The following is a 17,729-nucleotide window of genomic DNA, read 5'->3' as shown; positions in this document are numbered from 1 at the left end:
TACCGTAACCTTTGCTTACATAAACAATGTTAATGAATTGGCCAAATTTGTGTTAAATATAAGAGCAAATCGGATTTGCACACAAATAAGTATTAAAGGTAAATTTTCACTATAAATTTCATTTTTTTCAATCGTGCAGATTTTATGCATAGTTTTATTTGCTAGTGATCTGGCAGTATGCACCTTTACAGCATAAAAGGGACTATACGAGCGAGCCTATACATTAATACGTACGGTTAGATCATAAAATCCGCACGATTGAAAATATGAAATTTAGAGTGAGTAGTATATATCAATGTTCCTAATATTGACTAACCTATATGCGGGGCTGAGTGATGTTCATGCAATACACTTGGTACTCCTTCATTGAGTTTCTATGTGATTGTAACGTTCGTTCCGAGGCGGTTTCCCAATATTTATTTATAGACATTTAGCATTTAGTGTTTTATTGCTCTGTGTCTTTGGTGGTTCTCTTTTGTGACGTATGTTTTGTGCCGTTTGATATTTACACTGTATTGAAACATGATGGAACAACTGAGAGCGCATAAAAATGGTTATCCCCAACCCCCAATGCGTACTACATAAATATTTCACTAAAAATGCCCAGACGGTTATCCTTACATTCCTTAAAGACAATTCTGAAAGGATTGTAATGTTTGTTGTCTCCTTTTGCTGTGTGTCTCGAGTTTGGTGTTAGTTCTTGGACCTTAAATCAGGGTCTTGGTCAAAGTTTTAAATACTGGGCGTGTCTCTGTTGTTTACTTTGATCTGTTGATATAAAGCAGTTGAAAACATGTTTGTTAATATTAGTAGTTACTAACAAATGCAATGAATCTCGTTTAATTATCACATTACATTGACCAATGTGGAGTTCATATCAAACGACTGTTTAACGGACATTTATCGGAAAGATGTCTAAGAATGGTTTGCTATAAATTAAGTAAGTAAATCATCAATAATTTGACCTAAGCAGTAAACAACATGACTGTATTGCCCACTTCAAATGAATAATTATCTGAAATGACATCCGGTGACAAAATACATCTAGCTAGTTTCGTAAGTGTCCCGAACAGCAATGAACTTACTTGCCGTTAGACCCTTATTACTTGCACATGAAAGTATTGAGTTACAATTATGGTCGAATAGTTTGTTCTGGGTATTGAAAACGTATGTGTTAATATTACATGTAATCTTATTTCCATTTTTTTTTTATAGAAATTCATGTTTTCAGAAAAACTTTTTTCGACGTTAAATTATAATACTGTTTTGTATTCAATGTACAGACATTAAAAAGTATGCCTACCACACGTATAAGAAATACTTTCACTGTACGTATTTTGAATAACAATAGACCAACTTAAAAATAAAATGGACTGTGTCGCCAATTTTTATCTTGAATAATAATATATAAATTAGATGACGTCGTGATAACTATTCTGACCGTTTATGTATGTACACAATTCAAATATTGACTTTATGATTCCATTAATACTTTTTTACGTGAAACTGTTCTGATTAAAGTTGCATTATATAAGTGGTAATTATGCAACTCAGAGCAAACATTTGGCTTAATAGAAACAGCCAGAGAGTAATACTTTGTACTGGCAATATGAAACCAGAGCTCATCACCAAAGTCAAATAACGTATTCCTACATTCATGTCTAATGTTTTCCATATTGTTTTTATGATTCAGAAAATGTAACTGTATAGCATAAACAACGCATAGCCATTCTGTTTGTAGTCTAAAAGCGGAAGGTAGTTCAATTATGGCAATTCAAAATCTTGAAAACGTATTGTTTTAGCTCGACTATTTGAAGAAAAAAGAAGGGCTATACTATTCGCCCCGGTGTCGGCGTACGTTTCAAGTTTTAGGGCATTTTAGCCCTGCACTTATAACACCAATACCTTTCATTTAATTCAATTCACATTCCACACAATTGTGGCCAGGATCATAACATGATTAGGTTACATAACCCCATATCATCCTTTATACAAATTATAGGATACAGCAAAGTAAAGGACGATTGAGACCTTTGCTCGAGTTAAGATGACATTTGTTTAAAACATGTTGTTCTAAAAGTTTTTTTAAGAAATTTGACCACACTGGTAATAATCAGTTAACAATAAAAAAATCCTTCACGAATGTTTAGCGAACAACCTTCCAATAAGGAGATGTATGGATTTCTTGAAATGAATTAGGAAGCAATGCACGTCTGCGAGTTTAATTACACCATTCTTATTAGATGCTTGCTGTATTTTTCTCGGGGTTGGTCTGCTCAATCTATTTCTCATGGAAATGTCGTTAGCCTTGATTTGATTTTCTTCTTTTACATATTTGGGCTATTCTTTTACAAGCTTCACCGTAAAATGATATAAGAATGGCTAACTATTTAGTACGATTCTAACCAGTGGATGTCATGTGCTAGTGTAATGTTGTGGCGTCTGTCTGCTAGTCCCGCTATATACAGTAATTTTGTTAACAACTCTTGTTGCCTAAGTAGTATAACACAAATTACAAATAATCATAACAAAGACAAATTACATCTGTATAAATGAAATAGGTTGCTATTACTCATGGTATTTTAAATAATTTAACATTTTTTGGCATTTGTAATGGAGTTTATGAGACATTGAAATTGATTTTACAAGATATATTGAGAAATGCGATTCATTAATGATACTGAGATTTATTCACTGTTTAAGGAAAAGCTTAATTATATGATATAAATAATACCGAGACAAACCTTTTTTTGCTCTATACTAACAAGTATTAATTCATAAGATACGGAGATATCATAGTCTTTATCTGAGCAAATATTTTGTACACGAAAAATAAGCACACATTTTATACGAGAATAATGAAGTCGTGCTAAATATATAAGTTCCTATATCTGTATAAAGTTTACGTTCATTGAAAGAAAATGAAAATTGTTTTCCGATACATAAGACTGTGAACACATAAACGCAGAAAACTTGCCGTTTATTTCTTACATACGACTTATATCCGTACTAAATATTCACGGCTGTTCTCTTTTCGAGTTATTTTATCATCGATACTGCGTCATTTTGAAGTATTCTGAGATATGCGTCATAACATCAAACACTGTTGTGGAGTTTTGTGCTGTTTCATGTTTCTAGTTTTTGAGTGTTTGCTTTTGTGTTTTATGTCTTTGGCGTTTACCGTGCGCCATTAAACGGAGTTTATGTTTAAACTTTCGGCTACTGAGCTTATTTCTCTAGTTTTTGATATAAATAAAAACGAATGCTAGGAATTTTTACAAACCTGACGCTTGTAGTGCTATGAACGCAATTCATATAATATAACTCAGCATAGGTTAATTGAAGTGGAAGGCCTCCAGTCCGGATGCGAACTCCTATAGCGATATGGTACATACAACGAATTTAAAAATCTAATGAAAATCTAAAATCTAAAAATCTTGATCAGTCGTTACAAAGAGCTTGTTTAACTTAGAATACTCAATAACATTTGTATTGTGTTATATATGTATTTTCCTTGTCTGGCTTGAAGCGTTTGGGGCAACACTATACATGCAATTTGCTTATATTGTCTTTTAGATTAAGGATGATACTTGACTTCGTATACTTTCTCTCGGATTTCGAGCAATAATATGAAGGCTACTTATGACTACTTTAAGCTTTATTTATGTGGAACAATCGTCAAAATTAAAAGAAAAAACACAAATATTATAAACAGCTCCTATCTTTTATTGCCAGGGGAGGTCTTATAATTTGTAAACCTGTTTCAGTTTTATTATTTATTTATAACACAATATAAATGATCTACGTATTCTTTATAACATATTCCTACAATCATGTGTAATATTTCCAATATTATTCCTTTTTTTAATAATTAAGAAAATGTATCGCATAAACAACGCATATCCATTCAGTCTGTAGTCTACACGCGGAAGGCAGTTCAATTATACAATTCAAGAAACCACAGCTAATGACCGAAGTCAAATAACGCATTCCTACGATCATGTCTAATGTTTTCCATACTACCGCTTCCGGAGATGTTTCTTTTGTTTGTATTGTTGTTGTGTTCAGTAAACATATATTCATAACACCTTTTTAAAATTATAATAATAAATACACCTCACAACCTGTAGCCCATGGAAAGCTCTGCCCAGGATTCTTGATGTCATTCTTCTTGGCGATACTTGCATATTTAAAAGTCTAACATGATAAAAAGTGCTAAAGGAAGAATAACTTAATTCGCCTGTATCTAGGACGTCAATATATTTGAACAACAGTGAAACAGATAGTTACAGGCATGTAAATTTAATTTGCACAATCCGATGTACGTTTCGTCTGATATCACTTTAAATTTGTTAAAATAAGTAAATCAGTTGAAATAAATAACTTTCAAAGGAAATGTACCACGGAAAAATGCCTAGACCAATTCGGCGTGTTTTCCTAAATATTTCGTTAATAAATCATTAATGCGTTCCAAACTTTAATTTGACATGAGTAAAGGATATGCCATGTCAGACACGGAGAGAAAACATCTAGTTAAGTGCCCTCAGGGCCTCTTGAAGAAATGAAACCATTTGCTATTAGACTATGTTATGTGAGCATGCAATCAATGTTGATACCGGCCATACAATCATTTAATTATTTAATTGATATACAGTCGAAACTCGTTGGCTCGAACCAGATTAAAAGGCCTGATTTTTAAAACTCTATGTTCATATAAAATTCGATCGGATGGCTCGATATCTTGAGGGTCGATATTTCTCCACGCTCGATGTCATTTTCGCGGTCCCAAGTAAGACTTTCACACTTTGTTTTGTTTGCTTGGGTCGATGTCCTTTTTGCGGGTTCAAGTAAGAAACTCACACCTCGACTTGTTTGCTTGGCTTCATTAAGCACTAGGCGCTAATCGATAAAAATCACTTGATTTTATTATAATTATTATCAAATTTTAATAGTTTAACAGTTTGAATAAACGTGCCATCAATTTGCTTATGTCTCTTATTGTTATTCATGTATACATTTCAATGCATTTTGATATAACTTATAAGCTATGTTTGTGTTACTCACTGTTTAAAATTGTTTGTTTGTTGTTTTCGCATAAATGTATTTTTACAATAAATAATAAAATCAAATGATACTTTCTAAGTCTCAAATATGTCATGTTACGAACTGTACGATGTATATCTATGTCCAATAAATGCTCTTCTCTCGCAAAATTAGCGCAGCCAATAACAAACGAGGTAAACAAGACGTTTTGTAACGAATAAAAAAAAATAACATTCTGTAAGTAATCCCGCTTGGCTCGATATTCTCGAGGCTCGAAGTATTTTGGCCGGTCCCTAGAATATCGAGCCATCGAGTTTCGAATGCAGATATAAATAACATCAGTTTCTAGCGCCTCTTACAGAATTAAAACAATTTGCTATTAGACTATGTTATGTGAACATGCTATCAATGTTGACGCTAGCCACACAATCATTTTATTATTAGATTTATATTGATATAAATAACATAATTTTCACTCTTTCAGAGGAAAGATTGCTTATAATCAAGAATTATTGAAAAGCATAATTTTAAAGTTATAAAAAATTACCCTTTATTTTCCATCTACTTAGAATTCCGTCTGCTCGCGAAAGAAAATTGTGGTAATTTTTAAGCTGTCTGAAAGAAGGCAGTAAACCCCCAATTTATAGAGTAACTTGATACATTTGGCAATCTATACATGCTCTTATATCGAATAAGAATACAGTAAAATTCCTTCCAGAATAAAATCACCAACGAATGTCTGGCTTCCTTGGTCTTATATTCAAATATATCATTAACGGATATCTGGCCTCTTGGGCATTAAGTGCACATATCTCGTGAGCCTAGAAGTTATTGAAGGCATCTGTTTTGGGCCCCTTTGAATTCCTCATCCGAACAAGAACTTGTTGGCAGTTATGCGGTTGACCTGTGTGACCATTTGCATCAGTTGTACCTTTTTTCCTCCTAGTGATTTATTGCCATACGAAATAGCCTGAAAACACAGGATGTGATAACAATACTTGTAACTTACACTTTGATAAGATTTACCTTTTACGTTTTATCTTTCTTAAGGATTGTTGGGATAAGAGTGAGGTTTGTGCACATAAATTGGTTTAAACCCCCAGTAAATTTACATTTTACTGACCGTTCCAAGGCGGTACCTAACAATTCTTGATAAACATACCAATTTTATATATATGTAGTATTTATGCACTGTGCTGTTTGTATAGTTTTGTGCTGTTCTATATTTCTTGTTTGTGATTTTGTGTTATATGTCTTTGGCGTTTGCCCATTGCCACTAAACCGGGGTTTATGTTTAAACTTTTTGCTACTGAGCATGTTTCTGTAGCTTTTTGCATACATATTATAGGTAACTTAAACAGATAATACAGAAAATAATTTAAGTTAAAGCATGTAATGAAAAAGTTTCACTGTTGTTGGAGAGGCATCGGTATTTTTACCTCTTCGCAAAAGCAAATCGCTTACATATTTAATTCTCGTTATCTTTATTGCTCTCTGATGGTCGGTGGCTCTCCATTCGTCTCAGTTTTTTGTTGGTGTGTTTGAATGAAGATGAATATAACAGTTTTCTGTTTTATAAACATAAGCTTATATGGTACTGCAGTGTGTGCTTTTATTCTGACCAATCTGTGACCGCGCACTTTTCCAAATGCTTCAGCATTTATATTTTTCCTAAAAGTGGAAATGTAATTCGGAATATCTGTTTAAAAAAATCATATTTTTAATTGTAGTCGTATAATTACCACAAACCGTTTTTTATATGAAAGGAAGTTTCCTGAAATAAAAAAAACAATCTGTAGAATTCTGTTATCTTTTCTGTTTAATTTGTATAACATAATTGTTCATTTCCAGGCAAAATTGAAAGTCTATTCAAAATGCTTTACCCATATAAGAAAATCCCTGACTCTCTTCCCAAACCGGTGGGAAAAATGTTGGTAAAATGGGTAACCTAAAACATTGTTGACTCTCGAGAGGTTTTCGGTGGCTCCCGTATGCGTTCGAGTTATCGCAAAAACAAAAACATAAGTATGTATAATCTGTTCTCATTAGATTATGAAGAAAAAACTTATCAGATCTTAGCATTTTTAGAATACAATCGAAACTACTGGGACAAATCCAATTGCCAACACATAAACTTATATAATTATAAGGCACACATCATATGAATAGCATACACTGAACGAAAGACAGACAACACAATTTTCTAACAAAACAGAATAGTTTAGAGAGTTCGGAAAAGCCATTGACCTGAATTTCATTATGTGTTTTGTAATGGCACCAGGAAACATACTTATGCAGTTAGCTTAATTCTATGACGTTATGTTTCTTTGTAAAAAAGGATGTATCTATCCATCACCAAAATACAAGTCATCCCTGATATTGCTTAATGCATTTATTTTAATGGTTTCCAAACATTTCTCCGAGACCTTCAAACGCAACGTAGTATAATGACCGACGCAATGGATTGGAGTTATTTAATCAGACAACATCACAAACAAGTTCATTTCGCCGCCAAATTTGTTCATCACTTTATATTACGAGAATATTGTAGTACAATACATGTTGATGATATGTTTTCTATGTTTCTGGTGATTAACACATTGAAATACATATATTGTAATCGATCTTATGTTGCTGTACTTTTAGTTTATACTTTACATAATTTACCTTTTCTTTGAAGAAATTAAACTCTTTCTTAAATCAAGCACGATACCGCTTCTTGTGTAGAAACATTACAGTGGTGCATTTTGAGAGTAGATTATTCGATAACGATTCCATACATCCTTAAGTTCTTGGGTTAGCGGCAGATTCTTATACAACTTAACCACTCTCACTCTCTAATGTACTGCTATTTCAGAATCCGGTTTACATGAACTCTACCTCACAAGTGTCCAAACAGTTCTCAAAAAAGAGAGAGTATAACCCTCCGAGCTTAATCGGAGTCAGCATCGACGAGAAAAAAAACACATTATTAAGTAAATCCACTTTTATACACTTGTAAATTTACTTTAAGGGTACAGCCATAACCTCAAATCAAATAATCCATACCATTCAAGGCCCGGTCGAATGCTTGACAGAGAAAACTGATTTATCGCATCCAGTTATATGTTCAATTAATCACGACAACATTTCCAAAGCCATTAATTTCAAGAACAGAAATGATCTACGACCCTATCACAAAGCTCCAATTTATAATTCCATTTTTGATTCTAGTCAGTACTCCGGATTGATTATGAAAGCCACAAATGTCACAAAAACATATACAACCTTGATAATGGATTATTGCACAATGGTCAAGACTAAATGTCAAAAGTTAATATCGATTGTGACGAATTATTTTGAAAAGACAAAGTAACAAATTCTGAGGTTAAAGTACATGTCGCAATAGGTTAAAACTATAGTTATTAGCTCACATTTACACAAAAAGTAAGGCTTTTACAACCATTTGTGCAATGTCATTGATCAATTAAAGATCAGCTAAGATACTTGAAAGTGTGTGTTTTAATCGATGACTTTCTTACCAATGAACATCAGCTTTTTTTCACGAGATGAATTTTTGAAACCCTTTTAACTAAGCGTTATAATTATGCATTTTCAAAATGTTCCCTACGTACACTTTGGTTTGGCAAATTGTGAATGGAGTAGCATATTTGAGGTAAGATATAGACTAAAACAGTCTAGTCTAAGGCTGATCACATTGTCATTGTTTATATACGATGCACACTGAAAACAATTTGCATAAAGCGAGACAAAACGATCATATTAAGCTTAAGTCATAATTTGCATTGCAATTCAAAAACCCTTCGTAATTACAAATTGTCTTATATAATAATGTGTATTTTCTGCCAAAGATACCGGCTGTAAACAAATAATATTATGGGACCTAGGCACATCGTAGGGGAAAGCCGATACATGTACAAGAATAAAATGGTAATCTACAATCACAATATTTTTATCGGTCAAAGTCTTAAATCTCCTGCCACTAGCAGCACGTTATCCTGTCAGTGAGATGGCCATTTTTCACGCACATATACTAATCATTTCTGGCCAGACGAAAATGACAAACCATTATTTAGACGTAAGCTCTGCATACTATCTTCGTAGCTAATCTCGGAAATGTCAAAGCTGAAATTATGCTGCATACGTGATTTTGATGACGTTCATATTTGTGATTTGACCTCAAGTAAATCACACATACAGAGCAAAGACAACTTCAAATCCTTATGATTTTCTAGAACTATATGATATTTTTTTTTTCAAATGTACTTTTCTTGGATAGACAGAAATAAATACGTTAAACTGTTTACAAACCTGTACACATACATGTAAATGAAAAATAATAGAAAAATTATATTCAATACTAGTGATATTTTATATTTTGCAGGCCATCAATTACGTTATTATGTGGGGTGGACTATCCTTTCATTTCGAACCCATTTAGTGGAAGTGTAAGGTAGGCTAATAGGACAGCGATATCGAAATGAGATATTGGAGCCAGTTGTTGCACCATTCATCAATGCCAATCCGAACGTCAATATGTTCCAACAGGGCAACGCTAAGTGCCACACCGCTCTCCAATCGAGCATTCATGGAACGTCTTGAAACGCCATGATCGACGGCGTAATCCTCAAAACGCTAATGAGCTTACACGATTTTGTGCAGGAAGAGTGGGAAGCGATACCACAGGAGACGATTAAGACCCTGATTCGCTCAATGCGACGTCGCTGTATTGCAGTTAGAGACGCACATGCTGGACATACCAGATACTATTTACTTGTGAATTGAGTTTTCGCATGATCGTTGTTGCAGCAGCAAAACTCTGCCAGTATTGATAGTTTTCTACAAATGTTATGAAATTTTATTTAAATGGTTGCTAAACATGAAATTAAATATTTCAGAAAAGTGTCATAGAGAAAAGAAATAAAGTGAAAACGTTTCAAGGTATCGTTTCTTTTTTATTGAGTGTATGTTTCAACATGCAAGCACCTAAAGCTAAGTTACGCGTGTGGCTTATAATAGTGTTCACGAGATTCAAACTCAAGAGTTCTTTGCCTACTAAATAAGACATGATGAATTCTTTAAAGCACATGTATTGAGTGTTAAAGTTTCCACATTTCCTTCGATAAATAGTAATGTGAATGAAATTTTTCAAACCTGGACGAATGCTATGCATATTATTGGTATTTTTTCATGTAAAAACAATTGGTTAAACTTTAAGCGTTTCTTAAACAGAATATTGGGAATATATCAATGTGTGCATTGACCTGTCAGTAGTTTTGTTTCTCTATAAATTATTAAAAGTGTGATCGGGTTTCGTGTGAACATTTGACGATCCATTTAGTCACTATGTCTACAAAATTCACTTGCGTGATACAATCGTCATTGACTAAAATCAATCGATTCTCAATACCTATTTATGCTATATGATGACTTTTAGTTGTTTAGTGTAAGATTGTGAACCGGTTCTGGTTTCATTACTTGTGAAGAAAATATGCATGATATATAGATTCATACAAATATGTAGATATTATATTATCTAGGCTTATATTTTATGTTTTCATTGTTTTATTGTTTTATTGTTGATGTTAAAAAAATCATTTCGCTAAATTATTTTTACTAAATTTGCTAATATCATAATATATATGTGTATCATTTACATAAATCAAAGATCATTTCTACTGAACAACACGGGTTTTTTTTACTACTTCAGTTCAATTACAATACCTAATTACCGAAATCCATCTCGAAAATGTCTAGATAAAAATGCATTTTTTTCATGAAAATGTCGTTAAGCACTTATCAGAATTTGTTATTGAATTTACGTTGAAAAAAAAGTAAAAGAAAGCATGGCTTAAAATGATCAATCTATATAAATGACATGTCAGACACGGAGACATATTGCATCTAGTTTAATGCCCTCGTCGTCGCCTACAGCCTGTCAACCATTTGCTTTTAGATCCAAGTTATACAATCAAAGATAACGTCTAAAACGCATGTTAAATAATCCTTGCTACATGCAAACTGTTCTATTGGAATATCAGCTCTTCTGAAATTAGCATTCTTTTTTATAGTTTTATCAGTAAACCTTTTGAACATACAACACCATTTTTAACAAAACAACACGTTTAGGAGAATAACTCTTTAAACGTAATTGAAGGTGTGCTTTGGAAATGAAGTTTCGCTTGAGGCTACATTATTCTCTAGAGCCAACGATGTTCGTTCCTTTTTGCTTAATAAAGTGAATATATATATATTTTTACATAATATTGATTATCCGAAAACCTGCAATTCGAAATCAGTTATATGCAACACAGAGCAAATGGTTGATATTATATTATTCTAAGGCAGATATGTGGTCTGTCAATATAGAAAAAAACTGATGCTCAGATTTTCTTACGATCCAGTTTTATGCATTCCGCATAATTATACGAACGATTAAAAAGGCTATAACAATCTCCCGCTATTTCTGAAATATTTTATCTTTGGATTGTGCACAAAAGACAATTGTGACAATATAATAGATGTCTGCAAGACTGTAGAAAAGACGTGAAATTACTTAATATATCCTTGCAATACCGATATTAGTATTTAGATAAGGAAGAAGTTCACATCTCTTCAATAACTCCAAAAACGCCGAAATTATTATTTCAAAATAACGTAATTTATAATCAATCCATTTGAAAATTCTCCACGCGAATATTTTCAACGTCACTCACATCGTTTTTGCCTTTTCAAAAGAAGTCATAATTCTCTATTTGCGCTATTGTTTCTTCTGAATAATACGTCTGGGAGTATTTGGCTGGTTGAATTTAAGATATCATTTTATGTTTGAATATCGATGATCATTGTTTAATACGATGTTGGTATCTGTATCTAGTTGTAGTTAAAAGCTCTTGCGCGCAGTTGAACGACATTTAAAAACAATATGTTTTGCTGATTTTAGTAAATCTATCACCTTTTTTTCTTTAAATTTGACGTCACTAGAAGACGAGAGGGCTTCAAATAAAAAATGAATAGGAATAACACCTCATAAGCTGCCACACAGACAAAATGCTATTATTGGTGCACAAGCTGTCATTAACACCGGTACAGCTATTTGCCGTTTGACCCATTGTCTGCGTATATGAAAGATAAAACTCCAGTAAAAAGTTTGATTATTATACAGTTATAACATGATATTTTTCGAGGCAGGTTAATGGATAGATTCTTCAAAAATGATGTTACAAATGATATTTCGTAAATCATTCGCCGTTTGACCACAAAACCGTATTTTAACATATCGTAACATTTACGTGAACGTGAACACTTTGTAAATTTGATCAGTATATCCTTCACGTTGTTTTCGATTTAAAACAACCACTACGATGAGTTTGAAATCAAACATGTGTAATGTAATTTTATGCATAATAATATGTACATTACTCTAAAAACAAGATACACGGGCACACACTGTGCTCGGTATCAGTTTCACTTTGGTTCAGGTATTTCGCGAAGCCTATTGTTTCCGCGAAAAGCAAAACAGACGGTATTACAATGCATGGTAAAAATGACTTACTATTAAATTTCTTCAAAGGGTTTTAATTCATTTTCAGAGCAAATCACACTCAACAGTCCCTCTTGGCGATACTTGCATATTTGAAAGGCTAACATGATGGTCAGTTAAAAAAGGAAGCATCCGTATCTAGATTGTGCCGTCATTATATTAGAACAAAAGTTAAATAATTGCAGCCATGTTAATGTCACAAATATCACTCTATTTTGGTTTCATTTATCTCTTTAAGTTAAAATATAGGACTTTTCTACAGGAAATCTATCGCGAAAAATATTTAGACAAATGCAGCGTGTTTTAATCTAATTATTACCTAATCAATCATCATTAATGCGTCCCGAACATTAATTTGACATGAGTAGAAGACATCACAACATGGCTTTATTACCCCTTTCAATGATTAATGAAAATAAATGCCAGACACGGAGAGAACACATCTAGTTAAGTGCCTCTTACAGAAATAAAACTATTTGCTATGAGACCCATGTAAGGTGAACATGCAAACAATGATGACACAATCATTTTATAAATAGATTTATAGATAAATATATAACATCCTTTTCTCTCTTTCAGAGGTAAGATTGCTTAGAATAAAGAATAATTGTATTGCATATTCAGGTATCATAAACTACTTCAGCTGAAATGGTAAATACTATCGTTTATATTAATATAAAGGTTTAGGAAAATTCCTAAAAAGAACTAAAATGAAAACATGCGAAATGTTTTCGAATTCTGTTTCATATTCGGTAATTTTTCTTTTCGTTCAAGCGACGATACATTTGTATCACTTTTATTGTATTCCTTACATTCAGTATAAGAAAAAAAATGGATGATCACTGCGCGACACCATTAATAATATGTAACAAAGAGCAATCCCTGCGATACTATCATAAAGAATGATAAAGAAGACTATATTATGTCGCGCGAAACAACGGTTAACCACCGATGCCATATCGAGTTTTCTTACAATCCTTTTATTTCATATAGTTATACATATGATGTAGGCTAATTTTATTACACACTTTATTTCCCAACTACTTTGAATTCCGTCTGCTCGCGAAAGACAATTGATGTAATTTTGTAACTATCTAGAAGAGCGCAGATAAAAACACGAATCTATAGAGGAACTTGATACATTCTTGCACTCTATACAGGAACTTCTATCAAATAAGAAAACAATAAAATTCCTCCCAGGATAAAAATACCCACGGATGTCTGGCTTCCTTGGTCAAATGTTCAAATATATCATCAACCGAAATCTGGCCTCTTGGGTCTTAAGTGCACATATCTAGTGAGCATAGACGTTATTGAACGACATCTCTTGTTGACACCTTTGAAATACTCATCCGAACAATATTTTGAAGACATCCATGCGGTTGTCCTGTGTGACCATTTGCATCAGTTCAATTTAGTTCGCATAGTTTTCGAGCACCATATAACGTGCTTGTATATACTTTTATCCGTCAGCATGTGATATTTACATTGTCTCGTTACATAGAAGTACCTTATACAAATCAAGTACGGTTAATACATATAACAATTTAAAAAACAAAACAAACAACATCCAATGATAGTCAATTCACTGCTGTTGGTCTTGCACCGATATATCTTCCTCTCAAAAGGAAATTGCTAACACATTTCATTCTCGTTACCTTTATTACACTCTGATGGCTGGTGCCGCTCCATCCATCAGTGTTTCTTGTTAGGATGTTTGAATGAAGATGAACATAACAGTTTCTTAGTTAAATAAACATAAGCTTACATAGTACTGCAGTGTGTGCTTTCATCCTGACCAACTTCGGGCCGAGCACCATTCCCAATGCTTTAACATATACATTTGCCCACAAGTGAAAATGTAATTCGCAATATCTGTTAAAAATGAAATAATGTTTTGTTAATATCATCATTTCTTTACCCCAAACTGCTTTTCAAATGAAAGAGTGTTTTCTGAAAGAAACCCATTCTTTAGCATTATTTTATCTTTTCTGTCTATTGTGTATAGCTCTATTTTGCATTTCTAGACAAAATTGAAATTCTTGTCAAAATGACGATTTATTACCCATATAAAAACCCTAACTACATTTTCAAAATGGTGGAAATTTTTTGTTTCATGCCCCAATGTTAATTGTACATTTGGTCTGTGGACAAAGAAGTCGTACGAGAATTGATATAAAGCCATGTCTGACCTCGTGTATAAAATTTAAATAATTCTTGTTCATATACAATATCCTATAACCCTTCATATTGTTCAGCCTTGGTCTGGAATAATACATCGTCGCCGTGGTAGTGAACATTGTAGTATTAGCATACATTTGAATGCATAATTTGCTCGAAAATTGGTTGAGAATGGAAATAGACGAAATAAACTACTTTTTTGACATTTAGAAAGGGCGTCCAAGCAATTGCTTTTAAAACACTTGCCTTGTCTGACAAATGATAAGTGAATTAGGCATTGTTATTTTGCTAAAACAAGACAATACATATCAGAATTATATCGCATTGAAACCAAGAAACTTTTAAGCCTAAAAGTTCCATGTCCAAAGGAAGGAAACATCTTTGAACTTGAAAACAAGACGCTCTGAGGATTGCAAACGACCAAAGCCAATTGATTAATCACATCATTTATAGAACACCTGTGGTACTTCAACGGCGTTATCTTCAGCATTATATCACAAACTGCAGACGTCACAATTATTCTTGACATTGAAATTACAAGGAACTATGGAACCAATCTCTGTATTTATAATTTGATATGAATTGTCTCGAAACGTTAAGGTTTCGAAAGCTTTGATTAAACATTATTAAACGTTCAGGTGTTTAGGTGTTACCATCTAAAGTTAAATTTACAACACTCCTGAATGTTCAACCACCGCAGGTTCTTTTCTACTTTTATATGTATCTGTCTCAGACTCTAGATTTTTTAGACTCGGTAGTTTTTACTTCCTTTTTATTGACATAGCAAACGCTGTTACCCATTTCCCTTAACATTTACGAATGACGATATTTTGATATTCGTTAATGTTTCTTGCTGTATACCGTAATGTATCTCGTTTTTTGCGGTTTGTTTGACCCTGATACTCGTGCCTCTTATCTTGTTTAAATTTCACGTTTGCTGAATAGTCCCTGTTGTTTCCATTATGTTGTTGATGTTTGACGAATGCGCACATTATCATTATTCCATGCGCTTTGTTTTTCAAACTATATTTCAATTGTATTTGGTGGGAGTCTAATGTGGTCGTATACGCAAGTTGTCCGGCCACTACAGGTGACCGAAAGGATAGGGTCCGCTGTAGTAAATTAAAATTGTTACCTAAACAGTCTTTTAATCGAACATTTTTAAACGTTTTAACATTCTTATATTTGAATGGAATTATGACCAAAGTAGGACTAGTTTTAGCACTTAAACAAACCGCCTACACATTTAAGTGGTCTCTAACTCGTTTGTCAAAGATTATTACAAATACTTGTCTCAAGCATTATTAATATCATTGTTTTGATGCCTTTGCAAATAAGCCAAGATAATTTATCAATCAGTATACATTTTGTCTAACTATTACCAAAACAAAAACATACCTACTTTTATACAACGGGCTGCTGGTTTCTTCACTGTCGGAAAACAGATCCGTGATTCATTCACTTTACAAGTTTCCAAACACAGAATAAGTTATAACAACTAGGCACATTTGAAAATGAAAAAAAATGCTTGCTCCTACCCGGAGTGCTTTTGCGTCCAGATACTCGTCTGTTGGGCGCCAGGTCTCTGTGGTGCTGCTCATTTTTCTCCGACCGTCTGTTCGTGCAAGCCTACAAAGAAAATGAATGATTTACAACTGGAAATAATTACGAGTATTCTTTAATAACATGTTCATGTTAACTGTCTCTCTTCAAACTATGGCAAATGTTTACTTTAGATGGCTTAAATCAGTAGCGGTAACTTAAAACATTGATGACTCTCGCGAATATTTCGGCGGCTGCCGTTTGTTATCGAGTTAGCACCAGTTTAGGATAGATATATTGAAAAATATTATATTTGCTTCAAGGAATACTCTATGAAGAAAACGCCAATAAAATGTCATTTCCAAACAATTGTAGGACATATTTCCAAACATAAGAAACGCATTCGTAAAAAAAACAAAAAAAAACAATCGAAAACCAGTTAAACGAAAAGCATGACTATTGATTTCAGTGTCATTATTATTTTGTTAAGAAATATGTTCTTATCGTATACAAAGCCACTGGTGTTGCGATGTAGTCGTGCAATGCGTTGATAGCTTTTCAGAGATTACTTACTAGCTGAAACCATATTCATGCCCTGAGCATATAGAGTACATAATCATGCCATGTACTTTTAAATAAAAGTGCACCTTCGTGAATTAACGAACAAACTAACGAAAAAAACGAACGAAAAAAAACCCCGAACGAATTTAGTAATTAAAGAACGAACGAAATGCGAAAACTCAAAACGAAACGAACGAAAGAATGGGTTCATAAAGATTTCTTTATTGGCTTGGTTTACTATTTGAATTAATGCGGATTTAATCAAACACGTTCAAATGCCTCCTTGAGGAAAAAAATAATTGACGGAGCAAGTGAGTACATAAGATGATAAACCTGTAATTAAATTCCGAAATTAAAAATAAAAACATTGGTATTTCGACAAGGGTGGGGCTGCTTTCACCTTTGAAAGGCCACGTGAGTTCCTCGAGTGGTACACGTCGGACTAGAGCGTAAACGTAGCCCTCCTGGCCATAGATCAGCACGACATATCTGAAGAAATCACACAAAGAGTGGTCAGCATAAGCAACTGTAAACAAACGAAGCGTATTCACAGAGCGGTTAGCAGAGGCTTCTGGAGACAAACAAAGGCATGTTCATTGATTTTGAATACATACCGCAATTTTGTAATCATTTTCTTGGGCATTCCTCGTGGATTTGCTGTTTGGATCCAGTGACTTTCTTTTTTTAAATCGCTTCGACTTGGGTTGTTCAGACATTTCTTTATTTAGTCAAAGGCTACATAAAATCAATACTCTGATTTTAAAATACTTTTATAAGGGCCTTGCGAATTGTGCAATAATTATGATTTTGGAAAGTGTGAATCATACATAAAAATTATATTGTTATAAAAATATGCGTA

This window comes from Mya arenaria, chromosome 2 (genome assembly GCF_026914265.1).
Source record: "Mya arenaria isolate MELC-2E11 chromosome 2, ASM2691426v1".
In the NCBI taxonomy this organism is placed as follows: Eukaryota; Metazoa; Mollusca; class Bivalvia; order Myida; family Myidae; genus Mya; species Mya arenaria.
The sequence above is the reverse complement of the archived record's forward strand: the minus strand, read 5'-3'. Positions refer to the sequence as shown.